Raw genomic sequence first — 20,596 nt, forward strand, 5'->3', positions numbered from 1 at the left:
TAAATATCGTAGATTTGCATAATCAACAAATACATGATAAAAAGACAAAGCAATAGCTCTTAGGGGCCCATTTATCAAGCCCCGTATCGGCACCAATGCCTCTGTTTCCGCGCAAGCCTTCAGGCTCGCCGGAAACAGGGCTTAAGAAGCAGCGGTCTTAAGACTGCTGCTCCTTAACTCGTCTGCTACCTCTGAAGGGGCAGACAGCAATCCGCCCGATCGCATACAATCGGGTTGATTAACACCACCTGCTAGCGGCCGATTGGCCGAGAATGTGCATTGGGCGGCATTGATTGTGCAATGAAATGCTTGTGCAATGATAAATGCTGACAAATAAAATCGTCCCCTTAGTCTGAACTTTAAATGAGCAGTAGATTTTTGTTATGACAAATTTCAAAGTTATGACTATTTCCCCTCCTCCTGTAGCATGTGATAAAATGCATATGCATATAATCTGTGAATTACATGATACAAATAGAGCATGCAACTTTAAGAGATTTTCCAATTTCATTATTTATTTGTGCACAGTCTTTTTATATGAACACTTCAAAGGCACCAGCTACTGAGAATGTGCAACGGATTAACTGGGCCAGATTACAAGTGGAGCACTATTTAGCACTTTAGCTCACGTGCAAACACCGCCAGAAGTAATCTTTTAATGCTCGCTTGTATTAGTGCGCGTATTACAAGTTAAAAGTAAAATGTTTTGCGTGCGAACGTACGACAGACCACGGGAGCTAACTGATGGACTTATTTTCCCCTAGACTTCAATGGAGAACACAAATGGAAAAACCCTAAAACCTATTATTTTAATGTATTTATGTTTTGTTAAGTGCAACTTTGTTTCTAGCCTTAAAGGGACACTAAACGTTTGCAAAGACTTGTTTTAAATCGCTATATCCATCTTTAATAATGAATTTTCTAATAGGCTTTACTTATCTTATTATTAGTGTTCTCCGAATATTCATCTCCTAAAATGAATTGTTTTCCAAACCCACCGTTAGAAGCTGTATTCTGTATAACGTATAACGAATCATTCACAATAACCTGAGTTATCAATATGGCAGTTTTCATCCATACTGCGCATGCGTGATCTATGTAATGCGTCATCATTTGCATTACCATCCTAATTCCCCTTGCAATAACAAGCAGTAAATGTAATTAATTATTTTAATATGCGCATGCGCGAAACGCCGGATTGAATTGCGCATGTGCCGGGTGACTAAACAATGCGTAAATCATATGCACGATAACGCATTGTGATTGGACACACGATTGTGTAATGAAGGCACACTAGAAGGGGGTTTGGCTTGGATGACGTTTTTTCTCAAATAAAATATATAGTTTTATTATGCTGCTAACGCTCGTTTTGACTTGAAAATAGGTAAGTTTTTATTGTTAAACTATGTAGATTGGTTTTTGAAAATGTAATTATAGTAAAAAAAATGAAACTTTTGGAATCCTTTAACCCTTTATGTGAGGGCTTCCATCTCACTATTTCGATGAGCACAAATTTAGTTTGTGCTTGTGCGGTCATGTTTACTTTAAACTTGTAATATGCATGCAAGTTAGCGCAGATGCACCACTTGTAATTTAGCCCACAGTGTATACTATATGAACCTGTGATTGGCTAATCGCTGTCACATGATACAGGGAACCAACAAATTGAAGTAAATTTTGAAATTTGTCAGAGAAAATCTACTGCTCATTTAAAATTCAGAGTAAGTGCTATTTTATTATGCCCTTGTTGATCATGCAATTCTACTGTATCTAAAGGTCCCTTAAAGGGACACTGAACCCAAATGTTTTCTTTCATGATTCAGATAAAGCATGACATTTTAAGCAACTTTCTAATTTACTCCTATTATCAAATTTTCTTCATTCTCTTGGAATTTTTATTTGAAATGCAAGAATGTAAGTTTAGATGCCGGCCCATTTTTGGTGAACAATCTGGGTTGCCCTTGCTGATTAGTGGCTACATTCATTCACCAATAAAAAAGTGCTGCCCATAGTTCTGAATAAAAAAAAGCGTAGATGCCTTCTTTTTCAAATAAAGAAAGCAAGAGAACGAAGAAAAATTGATAATAGGAGTAAATTAGAAAGTTGTTTAAAATTGTATGCTCTATCTGAATCATGAAAGAAAAAAAATTGGGTTCAGTGTCCCTTTAAGCTTGCACTGAGAAGAAAACAAAACATTATGTAAATCTTAATAGATAGTTGTGTATCATTAGTGACTCTTCTCACCCTCCTTATCCGTCCAATGGACAAGGACCTGATCCCTGTATATCAGCTGTGATGTTGGGGATTGGGATGCTGTGATCCAGTTACTGTTGATGTGGCAGGGGCAGGGCTTGTGTCTTGTGTATCGTAATTAGTGACCCTCCTCACCCTCTTTCTCTGTTTAATGGAAAAGGACCTAGCTCCTGTACACCTTTGAGTGGTTGGGATAGCTAAAAATGACTAGGGTAAAGGTGGGGAGGAGCAATCATTCCTAAGCATGATATTTCATATAGGCTTAAAGGGATATTAAGCTGTCTCATTGTAGTAACAAAGAAAGCACTAAGCAGTAGCTTTTACTTAATAGAAATCATTAAAATAGTTATTATTCATCATTTTTATATGAATTAACCTTTAAACCCTTTTTTTACTTCATTTCTGCAGTGTCCTTCACTTCCTGTTCCAGCCCCTCAAGGAGGAGGAGGCCTCAACAAGAAGGCAAGGTTTTAGTGTTTTGCAATGTCTGCTTGCGTGGTATGGCTGTGGGCAGTGGCTAGAAAGTTATTTTGCAAGTAACCAAATAATTGGTTTGCTTTTTTTTTTAACACAATCTGTTTCATTTTGTGTTTACTTTAATCTAAAGTAAAGTAATAAAAATTGTTGTTAAAGAAGAACTGTTTTATATACTTGGTGGTCTTTCATCAGTATCTGCTCTTTCTTGCAATCTGGAACACATAACAATTCTTATATATTTCATAGTTAATATAGATCAATAGATATATAGATAGATAGATAGATAGATAGATAGATAGATAGATAGAGAGATAAGATTGATAGATGATAGTTAGATAGATTGATAGATAGATAGATGATGTCAGATGTTTTATTTATGGAAAAAATAAACAAGAAATTAACCTTACTTTTAAGCAACTCTTGACAATGTTATTTAGTACACCGACACATTTTATTGAATTATAAATTTGTTTCGATTTTTTTTTAATAGAAAACAGACTCTCAATATGTACAATTATTAGAATAGTTTAGCAATTAATTGTCTTCTTGCAGACACTGCTTCAAGGGACACTGAACCCAAATTTTTGTTTTTGTGATTCAGATAGAGCATGCAATTTTAAGCAACTTTCTTATTTACTCCTATTATCAATTTTTCTTTGTTCTCTTGCTTTCTTTATTTGAAAAAGAAGACATCTAAGCTATTTTTTTTTGTTCAGAACCATGGAAAGCACTTGTTTATTGGTGGATTAATTTTTGCATTTCAAATATGGATACCAAGAGAATGAAGACAATTTGATAATAGGAGTAAATCAGAAAGTTGCTTAAAAATGCATGTTCTATCTGAATCCCAAAAGAAAAAAATTGGGTTCAGTGTCCCTTTAATGGAGCAACATCATCCATATTCTCAGAGGTCTTCTTCTTCTGGGATGGATGCAATCTCTATGTCCCATCTCCTTGGTGCATAGCATCATTATGCAATGTGCAGCACACCATAATAATCTGTGCAACCTTTTCTGGGTAATACTGTAGTATATCACCCAAAATGGTCAAGGCACCTAAATCAGGTTTTAAGAATTCCAAAGGTGCTTTTAAAGGGACAACACAATTTTCTTTCATGATTCAGAAAGAGCATGCAGTTTTTCCAATATATACCTATATTATCTAATTTGCTTCATTCTCTTGATATCCTATGTTGAACATCATATCCAAATATGCTCAGTAGCTGCTAATTGGTGGCTGCATATAGAAGCCTCGTGTTATTGGCTTGCCCATGTGCATTGCTATTTTTTTTCAACAAAAAAATACCAAAAGAATGAAGAAAATTATACAGTTGTTTAAAATTGAATTCTCTATCTGAACCATGAAAGAAAAAAAAAATGTGGGTTTTATGTCCCTTTAATTCAACTCCGGGTGCTTGGGTGTGCTTCATTATATTTTATTTCTGCAGCAATTTTGTGTCTGTTTATGGGCATTAGCAACTAGTTTCTACATCTGTACCACGCGTCGCCTGGAAGGAAAAATAAAATATCCCGTAAGTATCCCGTAAATTTGAGTTGTACTTTACAATAGCACACACAAATATATAGAATAAGCTACAGCTCATTGTTACGGGATGATTTATAAGTTTGCCAGCACCGATAGTTCTCTTGAGTCATACACACTTGAAATTCAAAATTACATAAATAATAAACTTTAAAAAGACCCACCGTTTAATGTTAACGTTACTGGAAAAGTCACATAAAATGTGAGTACAGTATGATGGACAAGCTTGATATAATTACATAATGCACATTTATTAGAAATATTATATTTACCAAGTAGCCATCCCTCTGGCATTTCATTAATTTCAAAATGTCCATATATTCCAGAATGGAATCACATACCATTTGGACATTTGGGGAGTGAAAATGCTTTCTATTGCAGAACATTTATTTTCTTTCTTTTGGTGGTCTCGAAGCAATATGTGTGCAGTCTATAGTACCAAATATATTTGGAATACCAGCAATATGGAAAACATGAAGTTTCACTGATTGCCATAAGTCTGGTTTTTCAAAGAGGCAAATATGATGCGTAAATATTGTGTACATTGCGTCTAATACAGCCCGGAGGTGTCTAGAAAATGTAGGTTGACTTATACTGACCACAATACTGGAAACAGATCAGAACGACCCAGAGGCCATGAAATACAGAACGGCTAACAATTTCAACATGACAGGGATAGCCCTTGTTCGAAAAGTTACTTGCTCCAATTAGTTCTGTAGCTGGTCAAACAATATCAGAATTGATTGTCTTGAAAGTGGTAACCTCTGAAATATCTCATTGTCTTTTAGAGCTTCAAGACCACAAAAAATCTTTGCACCCGTATGCATCATCTTTGATTAATTATTTCTTCCCTTTGCTGTAAAGCAAGCAGTTGTCTATGGTGCCTTCTAAGGAAAAGGATTGCTGAAACAGTAAATAGCAAGACGTCCATCTATAAGCACAACTTTAAAATATAAAATAATACTATTATTGTATATCCCTACTTATATTCATTCCTACTTCATACATGTCTGTTATTGTAAGTTGCATTTGATTGTAGACATGTTTAGAATACCCATTCACTCCACTTGACACTTGGTAGACGGATTCCCTTCAGACCTCTAAACTATTATTTTGTATGGAGTTCACAGCAAAGAAGGTGGCAAATACACATTTGCTTTCCGGGCAGATACTTTAATTAGACTTTCAGACTACACACTGTGATAACTTGGAGAACTTGATTAGATTTTGTTTCACAAGGGCAGAAAATATGTGAAATCAATCAGACGCAAATACAAAACCAGGAGCAGGAAAAAACATTATTTTGGATAGGGTATATACTTTGATAAATCTTAAAACTTAATTACATGCATATTTTGATTTATAGACAAAGGGGGTTGAAGCCTTAATTAATTAAGCACATTGGGTTGATGGTTACATCATGAGTAGACAGGTACGGTCATGAGTGCCACCCTAGCAGTGAAAAAACTCTGTTGGCCTCACAGAGTCATAATACATCCATGCTACATGTGTTTTGCCACTGAGGCATTCCAGTGCGGCTTTCTCAAGCATATCTTGTGCACAGTGTTAATTAAATTGTTTACTTACACTGATGTTTGATATGGCACACTACTGACTTTTTGATAACTGGAAAAATGTTGATTTACTTAGTCCTCTATTGAGATTTGGTTTGGACAAGTATAAAATGGCCACTCTAGTGTTAATTCTGGTGTTTTTTTAAACTTTATTAAGGTGATATTTTTTTCATATTTGATATAGCAATAGTTTAGAATTTTTCTGGATATTAAATATTACTTTAGTTGCTGGCTAGAGTACACTGTTTTTCTCTTTTTTTGTTTATAAATATATACTGCATATATGTGAGTGTGTGTGGTTATTTATTTACATATTTTTCATTCATTCATTTATTTCATTTTCTATCCCTTGTCAGATCTTTCACAATGCTGGCTCATTGTCATTAGATAAATAACAGAAATAGCAACACTACCAATGTAAACAATATAATTAGGAACAATTTACAAATAGTGGAAACCACTTGAAAGTATTTTGTCAGGGTGCTCATATACTTTTCATATGTGTGCCATTGCCTTGGTTCTTTTTGAATATTGGTTACAAGTTTACTAGCTAGCAAATAGAAAAACCTATTTTGTGCAATTAGGCATAGTTATTTTTGTCACCAAGTCAAATCCGTTTGGTTTTTAAATAATAATATTACAAGCCTGTTAAAGTTTACATGTCTGAGGCAATGTGGTGTATGTTATTTATATGTTTTTGTGTGATTTTTAATAGTAGGAGCCCATATTTCAAACATATTTGCCTTGTAGTTTGAATATGGCTGCAAGACGAGGCTATGGGATGGTATAATTAGGTAATGGAGGTTCAAATGAGTTTTTTCAAGGACAGAACTTGAGGTCTGGTGATTTGGGGTATGAGGTTGAATCAGGTTGTCTTGGACATAATAAAGTGTAGATGTTCTGAATATTATTGAGATATGACAAAGTTGTATGTATTGGGTACTTGTAAAGCACAGCTAATCACCCATAAGGGTATCAAAGCGCTGCTCATTATTTCGACCTCGGAAGGATGAAAAGCTGAGTAGACCTCGCCAGGGATCGAACCTGCAACCCTTGGGTTGCTACAGCGCTATCTGTCTGACTTGTACTTTTCATGCATTCAGTTCTGGAAATCTGACAATCTGGGTCAAAATCGTTATTGCACGTTCAAACAAAAAAAGTCTCTCTCTTTTTTTTAAATGACCCTACAAATGAGAATGCAGCAATTATTATTTTGAAACTAAAAAATAATAAAACACATAAATATAAAAATAGAAAGAATAAACTTACTAACTTACTTGTGAGCTTCTGGTGCAATGTTAAATGAGGAGAGCGTATTGCTCTCCGCATTCAGCGAGGTCTTGCGGACCTGATCCGCACTGTCGGATCAGGTCTGCAAGACCTTTGATAAATAGGCCCCATGGCCTCTAAGTCATTAATTATTGGGAGCCCAGATTGCCACAAACCAAAGCACACTCTACATACTTGCTACCTAGTTAAAGTAGAGACAATGAAAATGGTGAAAATATGGCCAATACTATGTATATTAACAATAAATATAAACACATAAAAAAATCACATCCTTAAAGTGATAGTCTACTCCAGAATTGTTATTGTTTAAAAAGATAAGTAATCCCTTTATTACCCAATCCCCAGTTTTGCATAACCAACACTTTTATATTAAAATGCTTTTAATCTCCATGATTACCTTGTATCTAAGCCTCTTGCATTTTAGCCAACTAGTGCTGACTCATCAATAACTACAAACAATACCAAAAGAACAATGCAACTTTGATTATAAAAGTAGATTGGAAAGTTGTCTAAAAATGACATGCCCTATCTGAATTATGAAAGTTCAATTTTGACTAGTCTGTCCCTTTAACTTATAGAACCTTATAAAACACCAAAATACATTGCAATACAATAACTTTCTTCACCAGCACAGCTATTTCTTCTCCTTCCATTAAGGCTGTAAACCATACATTCAACCAGGCACCACGCCATGGATCCCTTGCCCACGGAGTTAAACAATGTTTATCCACCATATGGAGAGGCTCCCAAATCAGTCACCACTGGCCGAGGTAGCAAACCCTGTAACTAGAGAACTAACACCCCCAGCTAATACCACTTAACATATAATTATTAAAACAAACCCCACTACTCCCCACTACTAACGGTGGGAGGGAAAGTGATGTTCTAATGAAACTTCTAAACCAAGTGACATTCCTTCTGTGCACCCTTATAAAGTCCCACCATATGCTGATGCTCAACAACAAAGGTCTCCAGCACTCCAATGTATTAAAAGGCAATTTTATTGAGCAAATATTAGCAACGTTTTGGGGTCACAGCCCCTTACTCATGCTTTATGAATAAAGCATGAGTAAGGGGCTGTGACCCCGAAAAGTTGCTAATATTTGCTAAATAAAATTGCCTTTTTATACATTGGAGTGCTGGAGACCTTTGTTGTTGTGCATATCGTTTGGAGGTTTTAGGCAGTACCCTTGGCCTTACGTGCACTCCGTATCTTCTGTGCTGTGCACATTTTGAACTTGTTGCACATGCTGATGCTAATATGCTCCTCCTTAGTTTTAGGGATCAAAAGCACCTTCCATCTAGCACCTCTGCCACACCCAATGTCTCTCTTTTTCTTAAACTCACCACAAGCCTTAAAGTGACTTGATACCCAAAAAATGATTTGATCATTCAGATAAAGTATATGATTTAAAACAACTTTCCAATTTATTTCTATTGCTTCATTTTTTGGCATATTTTGCTGAACGAGCAGCATTGCACTACTTGCGGCTAACAGAACACAGGTGGGCCAATAATATGTGCAGCAACCAATCCGCAGCTAGTTCCCAGCAGTTCCTTGCAGTTCCTGAGCCTACCTATGTATTCATTCCAACAAAGGATACTTGGGGAACAAAGCACATTGGATAATAGAAGTAAATTTGAAATTCCATGCTCTATCAGAATTATAAAGGAAAATTTGGGGGTTTCATGTCCTGTTAACTCTAACCTATTTTTAAATGTAGCCTAAGTAATATTAATATTATCATTTCTTTATGATGACTTTCGTTGTTTTGTTTGTGCCATTACAACACAGTATCAATTCTGAATGTTCTTTACAATCTGGTAAAACTTTACCAAACAAAATCTAATGACACAGACTGTATCAGTTATTTGCGTCTAGGCATTTGCCCTGGGTAATTTCACTTTCCATTACTTGATATTTTTTTACTTGCTGAAAGTTAATCTTATAATAATCATCTGTGAGGGTTTCCTCTCTCACCATAGCCAAGCAATCCTTTCTTAAACCTCACTATTGTTAAAGAATTAGTAGATGTATATTATTTAAATATGCCTCTTTATTAAGGGAATTTAGATGAATGACTTGGACTGCATTCTAATGCTTATAACTTGCCAAAAAATGAAACATCGACAAATGTATGTGCAGCAAAAGCCAACATAAAGACAGGCTGATTAAAAACGCATTTCAGATATATGAACTCAATAATATTTGTACTGGATCATAACCCATGTGGGGGCAAAAGTGATTTTTTCACACCTACAAGAACAAGTAGTACAGTAATATATTTATTCGTTTCCAGGAAATATGAAAACATTGTTGATAAATAATAAATAATCCTAGTCTGATTATTGAAAGTGAAATTCCTCCTTTTACTTACATTAAGGGATAAATTATAAGTGGAGTGCTAATTTATTGTGCACCCGTAAATTGGCAAAATCACCCGTTTACGTGCACAGAATAAATAACCAGCCATTACAAGTGGCTGGTTAATGCTACCCCAAGCTCGTAGTAGCAATTAGTGCTCTGAAAATTAACCATAGGTCAGACCTCTGTTTAATTTTAAAAGTGCCCCCCAATTGCCCCACAAAATTAAGTGTAGTGTTGCTGTTTTTTTGAATAAAAATAAAATAGCATCTTAATTTTTTAATTAATAACTAACTGCACAAAGGAGTTTGAATGGCTTAAATTTTTCGGATGTGGGGTGTAAGAAAAGAAAATGGCGCTGAAAGTACCTATGGGGACTGTGTTAATTCTCAAAATATATATGTATATGCTTATATACATATATTTTTTATGAGTTGATATTTGTATATACACATATAAACAGATACATATATATGAATATACACATATAAACAGATACATATATATGAATATACACATATAAACAGATACATATATATGAATATACACATATAAACAGATACATATATATGAATAGATTTATATATATATATATTTACAATTTGCTGCCCATAGCTGCACAACTTACCCACTTTGCTGTGCTAGGTTCTGTGCCATGTATGACGGCATTAGAACTAGGCTCCCATTGAATCCTATGGAAGCGCGCTCTCGTGAGTGCAAAGCTTCCATGCAATGCGAACGCAAAGTTGTGTTTGCATTGCATATGCTGGTATTACGTGTGGATCACAAATATCGAGCTCCCGTAAGCGTAATTTTGCATTCTACTCTGGACCTAATTATTACCTGGCCCCTAGATGTGAAAAAATAGTTATTTGTTTGTGTTGTATATAGTATATTATGGGCAAATAACATGTAGCGCGCTAACTTTTTCTCTCAGGTGCTAACTGCACTCAACAAAAACCTTTAACATGTGCGGGGAAGCGCACATATTACAATTGGAAAGTAATAGGTTAACTCGTGAGCGAAACCCGATGCATGCTAACTCCCCATAGACTTCAATGGAGCGTGGTGCTCAAAAAAACAAAACAAGAAACTAACACTTATCACTTGCGCATTAACCCGACAAAGCATTAGACCAACTGCACTAAAGCTGAAGGTAGTTCTGAATATTTAACATTCAAATGTTCTTCACATAGAAGAAAATGTTCTTTTATTTTTAAATATTTATTTCTATATATATACATTTTTGGTAAAATATATATCTATACCTATGCGGTCATAAGCGCAACCAGGCCCCTTGTTCTACTAAGCTATTCTCTGAGTACTATATAACTATAAGTCTAATGACCACTCAGATAGGCAGTGTAACAGGCTCTTGTAAATAATGGGACAACGTATCTAATACACATAAACATTAGTATATAAGTCCAATATTCAACCATAGAACTATAACTTTGTATCAATATATCCCCAGGTAGACAAAATAGCTTTTACCCTGTATAAAAAGGAGATATGAAATCCTATCATTACATTAGGCACTCACTGCTCAGAATTTCTTTACATAGCTATACCTACAACATTTTTATGCTAGAAGCTGTAATGGAATATTGTTACTATAGCAAGGTAAACAACATATCAGAAATAAAATGTTGCGGAAATTAGGGCATTAAAAGAACAGTCTAGACCCAAAAACATAATTTTTAATACTTACTGATATATGTTAGAGAAGCATCCTGCAACTGGTCCCACATCAATAAGCTTGTAAAAAGTACAGGAAATGTTTAAATATAAGAGCTGATAATGGCCACCAAGCTCTGCCCACTTATTGCATGGATATTTTGCTATAAGTTTCTCCAATCATGATCGACTCTTAAATAAGTTTTCCTACTCACACATGCTGATTTGTGCTTATACAATTTGAAATAGCTAAATAATAAAAAAATAAAAAAATGTGCACTGCTGAACTGTCATATAAGAAAATAGCTAACTTGACAAGAAGAAAGCTGTTGGTGGAGCTTGGTGGCCATTTTCAGCTGCTAACAAACAATGATTTAAATCATCCAATAGAATGAGAGCTGTTTAAATCCTATTGACTGATTTGAACAGCCAATAGGATTTTAGCAGCTCTAATTCCTATTGGCTAATTCAAAATTTTCAGCCAATAGGAATGCAAGGGACGCTATTTTGAAATGGCTCCCTTGCATTGAAGATTCAGTGTACGGCGGCGACCGTATGAAGAGGATGCTCCGCGCCGGATGTCTTCAGGATGGACCCACTTCATGCCGCCAGGATAAGGATAGAAGATGCCGCCTGGATGAAGATAGAATAGGCCGTCTGGATTAAGACTTCTCGCCACCTGGATTAGGACTTCGCCGCCTGGATGAAGATAGAAAAGGCCGTCTGGATGAAGATTTCTCACCGCCTGGATGAAGATCGTTCAAGCGGGACTTCAAAAACTGTAAGTGGATCATCGGGGGTTAGTGTTAGTTTTTTTTTAATTATACTGACTACATCACAGAGGTCAATAACATTTTATTGAACACCAAATATAATAAAATTTTATCTTCGGACCCCACAGATGCATATCTCAAACAGCTAATGAAACTCATAAATGAGGGTTTTAGGGAAGGTATCTTAACTTCTAAAGAAAAACAATATCTCACTCCATTTAAACCCAACATTCCATTTTACTATCATTTACCAAAAGTGCACAAGGATAGAAACAAGCCCCCTGGAAGGCCCATAATATCTGGGATAAATAGCCTTACTGACAAATTGTTGGCCTATATCGATTCCTTTCTACAAAAGTATGTTATTTCATTATCCTCATACATTAAAGATACTACAGATTTACTGGGTACATTGTCATCCATTACCAAATGGGAACAATATATTTGGATGACATGTGATGTGTGTGCGCTCTATTCCAACATATCCCATCAAATTGGTATTGAATCAGTGAGACAGTATTTGGAGGGAGACATTTATATGCCTCCCTTACAACAAAAATATATATTGGATTGAATTATGTTTATATTGCAGCACAATTATTTCAAATATCAAGATGATTTTTTTCTCCAAATTAAGGGGACTGCCATGGTTACCAGGTTCGCTCCCAGCTTTGCCAATTTGGTTATGGGCCAATTTGAACAAACTTAAATCTATAGTCAAAGCTGGGAGTCGAACCTGGTCTTCTATGGCAGATATATAGACAACCTGATCTTTATCTGGAATGGGTCATTTGAAACTGCAGAATTATTTGTTCAACACCTCAATAATAACACATTTGGTCTTTCATTTACAAGTAATATACAGAAGGAATGTATAGAATTTTTTTTTTTAGAATTAATTTTGCAAGAAAGGTTTAAAGATAAAGGTTATCCGGACCTGATCATTAAAGAGGACTACATGAGAGCAAGAAACTTAGATAGGGAAACTATAATTAATACCATAACGACAACAAAACCCCAACTGTATAGTAAGACAGAAAGTAACAGAATGTCTTTCATTACGAATTATAATTCTAACTACAAAATAATTAAGAAAATCATTATATTAGAAAGCCGACCAAATATCACCTTCAGAAGAGCTCCTACATTAAAACAAAAGTTGGCACCCAGTAAAGTTGTTATGAACAAAAAAACTAGTACCAACAACATTAAAGGGGCTTTTAGGTACAACATCAAAAGGTGCAATATGTGCCAATATATTACACATGGGGCTACAAATATTACTTCTCATTCCCCCGGAAGGACCTTTTCCATTCATGAAAGATTAGATTGTAGTTCTACCTTTGTTATTTATGCTCTCACCTGCAAATGTGGGGTTCAATACTTAGGGCGCACCATTAGAAAACTTAGAAGAAGGTGGGGTGAGCATTTTAGGAATATTACAAAGAATAGTATTAAACATAGTGTTTCTAGACACCATAGGATATGCAAATACCATGGCAAAAGTAATTTTCACATAACCCCTCTTTTTTTTTTTTTTTTTTAAATTCGTCTTTATTAGTAGGGAAAGAAAAACAATCACATGATAATGCAGTAGAGCAAACAAGAGCGGTACACAGACCGCAGTTTTTTAACCATTCAACACGTGTTTGACAGACTGTACGAAGAATTGCATATAAGAGTAAGTTCACCACATCACAAAAGAAATATCAATTGCAGCGTAGCCAATCGGGCCTGTACATTTGTGACTCATTCTCTCCCTTTTTCTTGTTTAAATTATCTTAGCAATTACTACATTATATTAACTAATTAAACACTGACTACATTAACCATAGTCATACAAACAATAACAACAACAACAACAAGAAAAAAAAAAAAAGGGAGAGGGGAGGGGAAACGAAGGGAGGGAAATAGAAGGAGAGGGGGGAGGGGAAGCAAGCCTCTCCCACCTAGGCACCAAGCGATCGGGATATTGTAGATTGAGAGGTATCATGACCCGTGAGGGTGAGCTAAGGCAGGTTAAAATAACATCTCCTCCTGGAAAACTGCACCAGGTTGGCCTGTAGGAGATTCTATGAGCCCCCACCATTCACCTCTCAGATTTGCCAGCAGCATTAATTCCAGTTGAGCAAAAGGCTTGAGGACCTGATGTTGCAGGGCCGGCTGTAGGGTCGTAATAAAGGGCTTCCATTTTTTAAGGAAGGGTTGTAATCTAAGCTTAGTATTAAGTTTAGCGTCATGTTGTTCAACGAAAAGTTGTTTCATCAAGCGAAGTTTAAATTGAGCTATTGTGGGTGGTTTTCTAGAAATCCATCTATCCAGAATACAACTTCGGGCCAGAAGCGTACATAGGGTGAGTAGTTTATGGAGCTGTTTATGCTCAGCTTCCCAGCCAAAAACAAACACATTGCTCAACTCTATACATAACCCCTCTTTAGAGTATCCCTCCTATTGGAGGAACCAATAGGTACACAAGACTCAGTCAAAGGGAGACCTATTGGATCTTCAAATTTGGGAGCCTTTTTCCGGAGGGATTGAATGAAAATCTTGATATGGCTGCTTTTTAATGTTGATTTTTATTACAGAATATATGGATCTTTTTTTCTGAGATGAGTCATACGCCATTTGACCCCCAGCATACAGATATTATTATTACTAATAGAGACCTTATTATCACCTTAGATAATCCCATTGTACTCATGGAGGTTCTTTTTGAGTAAGAGTGATAATTCGATGATATGTTTATTAATATCCACCTTTCAGGGTTAGATTTTTTAGTTGTTTTTAATTTAATTATTATATGTAGGTTCTTTGTAGTTTTTCTAGTTTTATTTAGTTTAAATTGACCATCCTATTTATTATTATCATCTTTGTTTATTATTTTATACGATACTAAGTCGGTTATACAGATATTCGCCTTTCTTTTCTGTCTAATTTTTCCAAAAACATATTTACATATTATATCAGTATGTTTACATCATATGATCATAGTTCAAAACATTTTGCATATTTAGTTAGTTATTATTTTATGGTTTTCTTATATCTTTTACTTTAGTACATTTTCAGTTATTCATGGTATATTTGCTTTATACATTTTTCTCATTGCAACTAATTATGTTGCGATTACACACTTCTGTCATATCCTATCACATTTGTTTCCCATTATTATTTCATTTTTTACAAGTCCCATCGATCTTTATACACTTATATTTACATCCAATTTAGATTGCTTTCATCATTGTCTCATCATCACTTTTCCCTCGCATTTACTCACACATTAGTCACATCCAATCATCTGTTTAATACATTCATGTTATACTTGTCTAATACATTTATCTCAATTTTACCATTTCTGTTACTATTTAAATTGCGATCACACTTTTAGTCATATCTTAACACATTTGTATTCCCATATTTGTTATTGTTTTTTCATCATCCTATCAAGTTCCATTTATCTCACACACCTCTAGTTTCATCCAATCAAGATCGTAACTTTTTAGATTCATCATTACTCCTCCCACGTATTCACTCACATAGCAGTCACATCCAATCACGCATAACTTTTCAGATTCACCACATCACCCACCCAATCACGTTCCCTTTATCATGTCCATTCAGTCTTTGCTCCACATATTTTTTCTTAACATAGTAGGTTATATTATTACCACCTCCCCTCCCAGCTCTCATTCACACGTTAGTTTTTTTACATCCAATCACGCATCATTTACCTTGCTAATCATATCACACATCCTATCACGCTACTTATACCATTATCGTTTAGCTTGCTATCACATGTTCACATCACAGCAGTTTTTAACCTGCCGGAACAGCGCAATAATCATAGTGATTTCACGGTTTGTGTTTTAGACTTATTACTTAGTTTTAGCCTGTTTTCCCAGTGCGATCTTATGATGACATCATTTTGGAGCACAATGATTGTTTTAGATCTATTAGCAGCATTGTACGAGTTTATGTAAAACATCCCTATGTGCATAAACATCCCACTGTACATATATAAGTATTCTTTTCAATAATTGAGATTTTCACCAATCTCAGTAAATAGAGATAAAATCTAAATTAATTGTGGATTGATTATATATTTGTTATATATTTTAGGATAAGGTATCTATGCGACAACAGTTTTTTTATTCATTATTTGGGTATTATGATGACAACATAGGGTTAAAATGGCGTGGACTGATCTTCAGTTTGAGGATTTTCTGCTCTTTTACACTTTGTGCCAAAATGTGATCTCATGCTATTGTAGATGTATAGTTTTTTCACCTTTTGCATAAAATTGGGGAATATTGTTATTATTTTATTGTAACCATTCATTGTTTGCATGGGATTATAGTATGTGTGTTTTTTCATTGTAATCCTTTCACCATTGGTATATTTACTTGCTGTCAATAGTCAAATGCCAATTAGCTTAATTGTTTTAACATGGGGTTGGGGGAGGGTTGTAGGTGGGGTGAGTTTTATTTTGTTATAAAAAGCCAGAGCTTCCACTGTTAAGACAGATACCTGATGAAACAGCCAGTCTGGCTGAGAAACGCGTTGCAACTGTTTTTAAACATTTGTTGTTATTTCCATGGTTTGGATATATTGCATATATCCTCAATTTTAAATAAAGCATTTTTTAACTGCTCTTTGGAAGCCTGAGCTTTGCTTATTCTCTGGAGTACCTGGACCCAACATCCTGCTGCAGGATCAGTGTAGCTGGGTCACTGTTAATTCCCCAGCCTGTATCATTTAGCACATGGGTGCTGCTCATTTTGTGAGTATTACATTATCTACCTGACCTGTGATTACAACCATTCACACAGAGTTGCACTAGGAGGCGACCTCTCTCTTTGTGATTCTTTTCACAGATTATAGGTTTTTTTAAGGGCTTTTTGGGTGTTTTTTTTTTAGATTAGGGTTTTGGGCAGCAAAATAGCTAAATGCCCTTTTAAGGGCAATGCCCATACAAATGCCCTTTTCAGGGCAATGGGTAAATTAGGTTTTTTAGATAGTTTTTTGTGGGTTTGGGGGGTATAATTTTGTGGGTTTGGGGGGTGGGGGTTTGTAATGTTAGTTGGTCTATGTAAAAAAAAAATTCAGGTAAAAGAGCTGTTTAACTTGGAGCAATTGGTAGTTTATTCTAGATTAGGTTTTTATTTTTGGGTGGTTTTTTTAAAATGGGTATTATAATAGGAATAATTTTTATTATTTTTGATAATTTGTTATTTTGTGTAATATATTTTTTCGTTTTGGTTGGGTTTTCATTTTTAGTTTAGAGCTTGGGCAGCAAAAGAGCTAAATGCCCTTTTAAGAGCAATGCCCATACAAATGCCCTTTTCAGGGCAATGGGTAGATTAGGTTTTACTTTATTTTTGTTTTGTAGGTTTGGGGTGTGGGGATTTGTATACTGTTAGAAGGTTTGTTATGTTTTGTAGCAAAAGAGCTGTTAACTTTAGGGCCCTTGGTAGTTTATTATAGATTAGGGTTTTTTTATTTTGGGGTGTTTTTTTTTTTTAAAAGGGTATTAGAATTGGAAAACATTTTTTGTATAATTTCATTTGTTATTTTTTGTAATGGTAGGTTTTTTATTTTTTGTAATCTGAGGTTTTATTTGACAGGTAAGTTTGTATTTATTTTAACTAGGTAGCTAGTAAATAGTTAATAACTATTCACTAAATAGTCTACCTAGTTAAAATAAATACAAAATTACCTGTGAAATAAAAATAAAACCTAAGCTAGCTACAATATAACTATTAGTTATATTGTAGCTATCTTAGGTTTTATTTCCCATGCAAGTATGTATTTAGTTTTAAATAGGTATTATTTAGTTAATTGTAACTTTAATTTAGCTCTATTTTAATTATGTTAAAGTTAGGGGGTGTTAGGGTTACATTAGGGTTAGGCTTAGGGTTACGTTAGGTTTAGATTTAGGGGTTAATATAGTTTAATTTAGGTTTTTGTGATGTGGGGGGCTGGCAGTTTAGGGGATAATAGGTTTATTTAGTGGTAGTGATGTGGGATACCAGAGGTTTAGGGGTTAATAGCTTTATTTAGTTGCAACGATGTCGGGGAGCAGCGGAATAGGGGTTAATAGATTTATTATAGTGTGGGTGATGTTGGGGTGCAGGGGTATAGGGGTTAATAACTTTAGTACAATGGCGATATCAGGAGTGGCAGATTAGGGGTTAATAGTTTTATTTAGGTGGTGGCGATATCGGGGGCGGCAGAGAAGGGGTTAATAACTGTAGGTAGGTGGCGGCGATGTCGGTGGGGAGCAGATTAGGGGTGTTTAGACGTGGGGTTTATGTTAGGGTGTTAGGTTTAAACATTAGGTTTTTTTTCCCCATAGACATCAATGGGGCTGCGTTACGGAGCTTTTCTTTCCATGATCGCAGGTGTTAGACTTTTTTATGACCCGCTCTCCCCATTGATGTCTGTGGGGAAAGCGTGCACGAGCATGTCAAAACAGCTCTTCAATTATGTGCGGTATGGAGCTTAAAAGCACCAAATCGCACACACAAGCTGGCTGTTTGAAAACTTGTAATGGCTGCGCTATAGGGAGTTAAATATACTCGTAATCTAGCTGATTGTTTTTAATATTAATATAAAATATTTTTATCAGAATGAATGTAATGTGAATGTAATATTTTATTTTTATGTATTTACGTTGCGATTTTTCAACAATTACACTTAAAGGGATGGTACATTTTATAATTAATGAAATTTGCCAAATGTTTTATTTCATGTTTTAAAAACAATATTTTTTTTACATTATTATATATTCATTATTTTTCTATTCTATAATTCCTGTCAATCACTTAATTGGCTCCGCCCATCAATGTAGCTTCTCAGCACTTAAAGGGACACTGAACCCCCAAAAATTATTTTGTGATTCAGATAGAGCATGCAATTTTAAGCAACTTTCTAATTTATTCCTATTATCAATGTTTCTTCGTTCTCTTGCTATCTTTATATAAAAAGAAGGGATCTAAGCTTTTTTCTTGGTTCAGAACTCTGGACAGCAGTTTTTGATTGGTGGATGAATTTATCCACCAATCAGCAAGGATAACCTAGGTTGTTCACCAAAAATGGGCTGGCATCTAAACTTACATTCTTGCATTTCAAATAAAGATTCCAAGAGAATGAAGAAAAATTGATAGTAGGAGTAAATTAGAAAGTTGCTTAAAATTGAATGCTCTATCTGAATCGCAAAAGAAGATTGGGTTCAGTGTCCCTTTAATAAAAATGTACAGCAGTGCCACCTGCTGTGCACATCACTAGTAGAGCTATTCCCATAATTGTATTACCTCTATTGCTCTTGAAATTTTGTGTCTCAAATAGTAAAGTGATGTGAACAGCAGTCTCACCTGCTATACACATCACTATTATCATTTCATTTTACTTACAAATGTTATTACTAATGATTCTAGAAATGTGTACAGCAGTCCTACCTGCTATACACATCACTAGGATCAGAGCCGCTTTAAGTATTTTTTATTTCCCCTTTCCCTCTTGATATTTTTGGGTCACAAATAGTAAAATGATGTGTACAGCAGTCTCGCCTGCTATACACATCACTATCATCATACCTGCCCGTTCTTTACACAGGAACGGTTCCTCAATTCTTCTATCTTTTTTACCTTGAGTAGATGGACGTGTACAGCAGTCCCGCCCGCTGTACACGTCACTAGTATTCGAGCCGCGCGTTCAGAACACAGGAACGCTTCCTCCCTTTTTCTATATTTTTTACTATCAGCAGATTGACGTGTACAGCTGGCCCGCCTGCTGAACACGTCACTAGGAAGAAACCTTTCACAGTAAATGGGTGCTTTTAAATTTTGGTTGCTTTAAGCCACCTCCCCTCAAATCGTATTGCTTTTTCAAGAAGATTGATGTGTACAGTACGTGTGTGTAATGATGTGATGATTCAATTTACTTGGCTTTAATGCTTAGTTAATGTTCCTTAGGGATTATTCAGTTGAATAGACTTTCTGCAAGTAAACAGGGAATCTTCTCATCATCTGTTTTACTTAGCAGACCGGATAGAAATATAAGGGGCTTGTAAACACCTGTTACTAGGGGAGTTTGATCGCTCCTGTGTAGTAACAGGTGCTTAGTTGGTCCTAAAAGTTGCAGTCATTTTAGACAAGAGCTGATTGGAGGTATGTGCTTTTGCTATGAAAAAAAGCGCACACGATTGAATGATCAGAAGGGTTCCTCTGTTATAATGGGAACTCTCTACCCATAACAGTGACATGTGCAGCGGGCGGGACTACTGTACACGTCAATCTTCTTGAAAAAGCAATACAATTGGAGGGGAGGGAGGTGCTAAAAGCAACCAAAATTTGAAAACACACATTTACTGTGAATGGTATCTTCCTAGTGACGTGTACAGCGGGCGGGACACCTGTACACATGATTCTGCTGACAGTAAAAAATATAGAAGAAGGGAGGAAGAGTTCCTGTGTTTTGAACGTGCGGCTCGGATACTAGTGACGTGTACAGCGGGCGGGACTGCTGTACACGTCAATCTACTCAAGGTAAGAAAGATAGAAGATCGGAGGAAGCATTCCTGTTTAAAGAACGTGCAGGTATGATGATAGTGATGTATATAGCAGGCGAGACTGCTGTACACATCATTT

This window comes from Bombina bombina, chromosome 5 (genome assembly GCF_027579735.1).
Source record: "Bombina bombina isolate aBomBom1 chromosome 5, aBomBom1.pri, whole genome shotgun sequence".
Taxonomy (NCBI): Eukaryota; Metazoa; Chordata; class Amphibia; order Anura; family Bombinatoridae; genus Bombina; species Bombina bombina.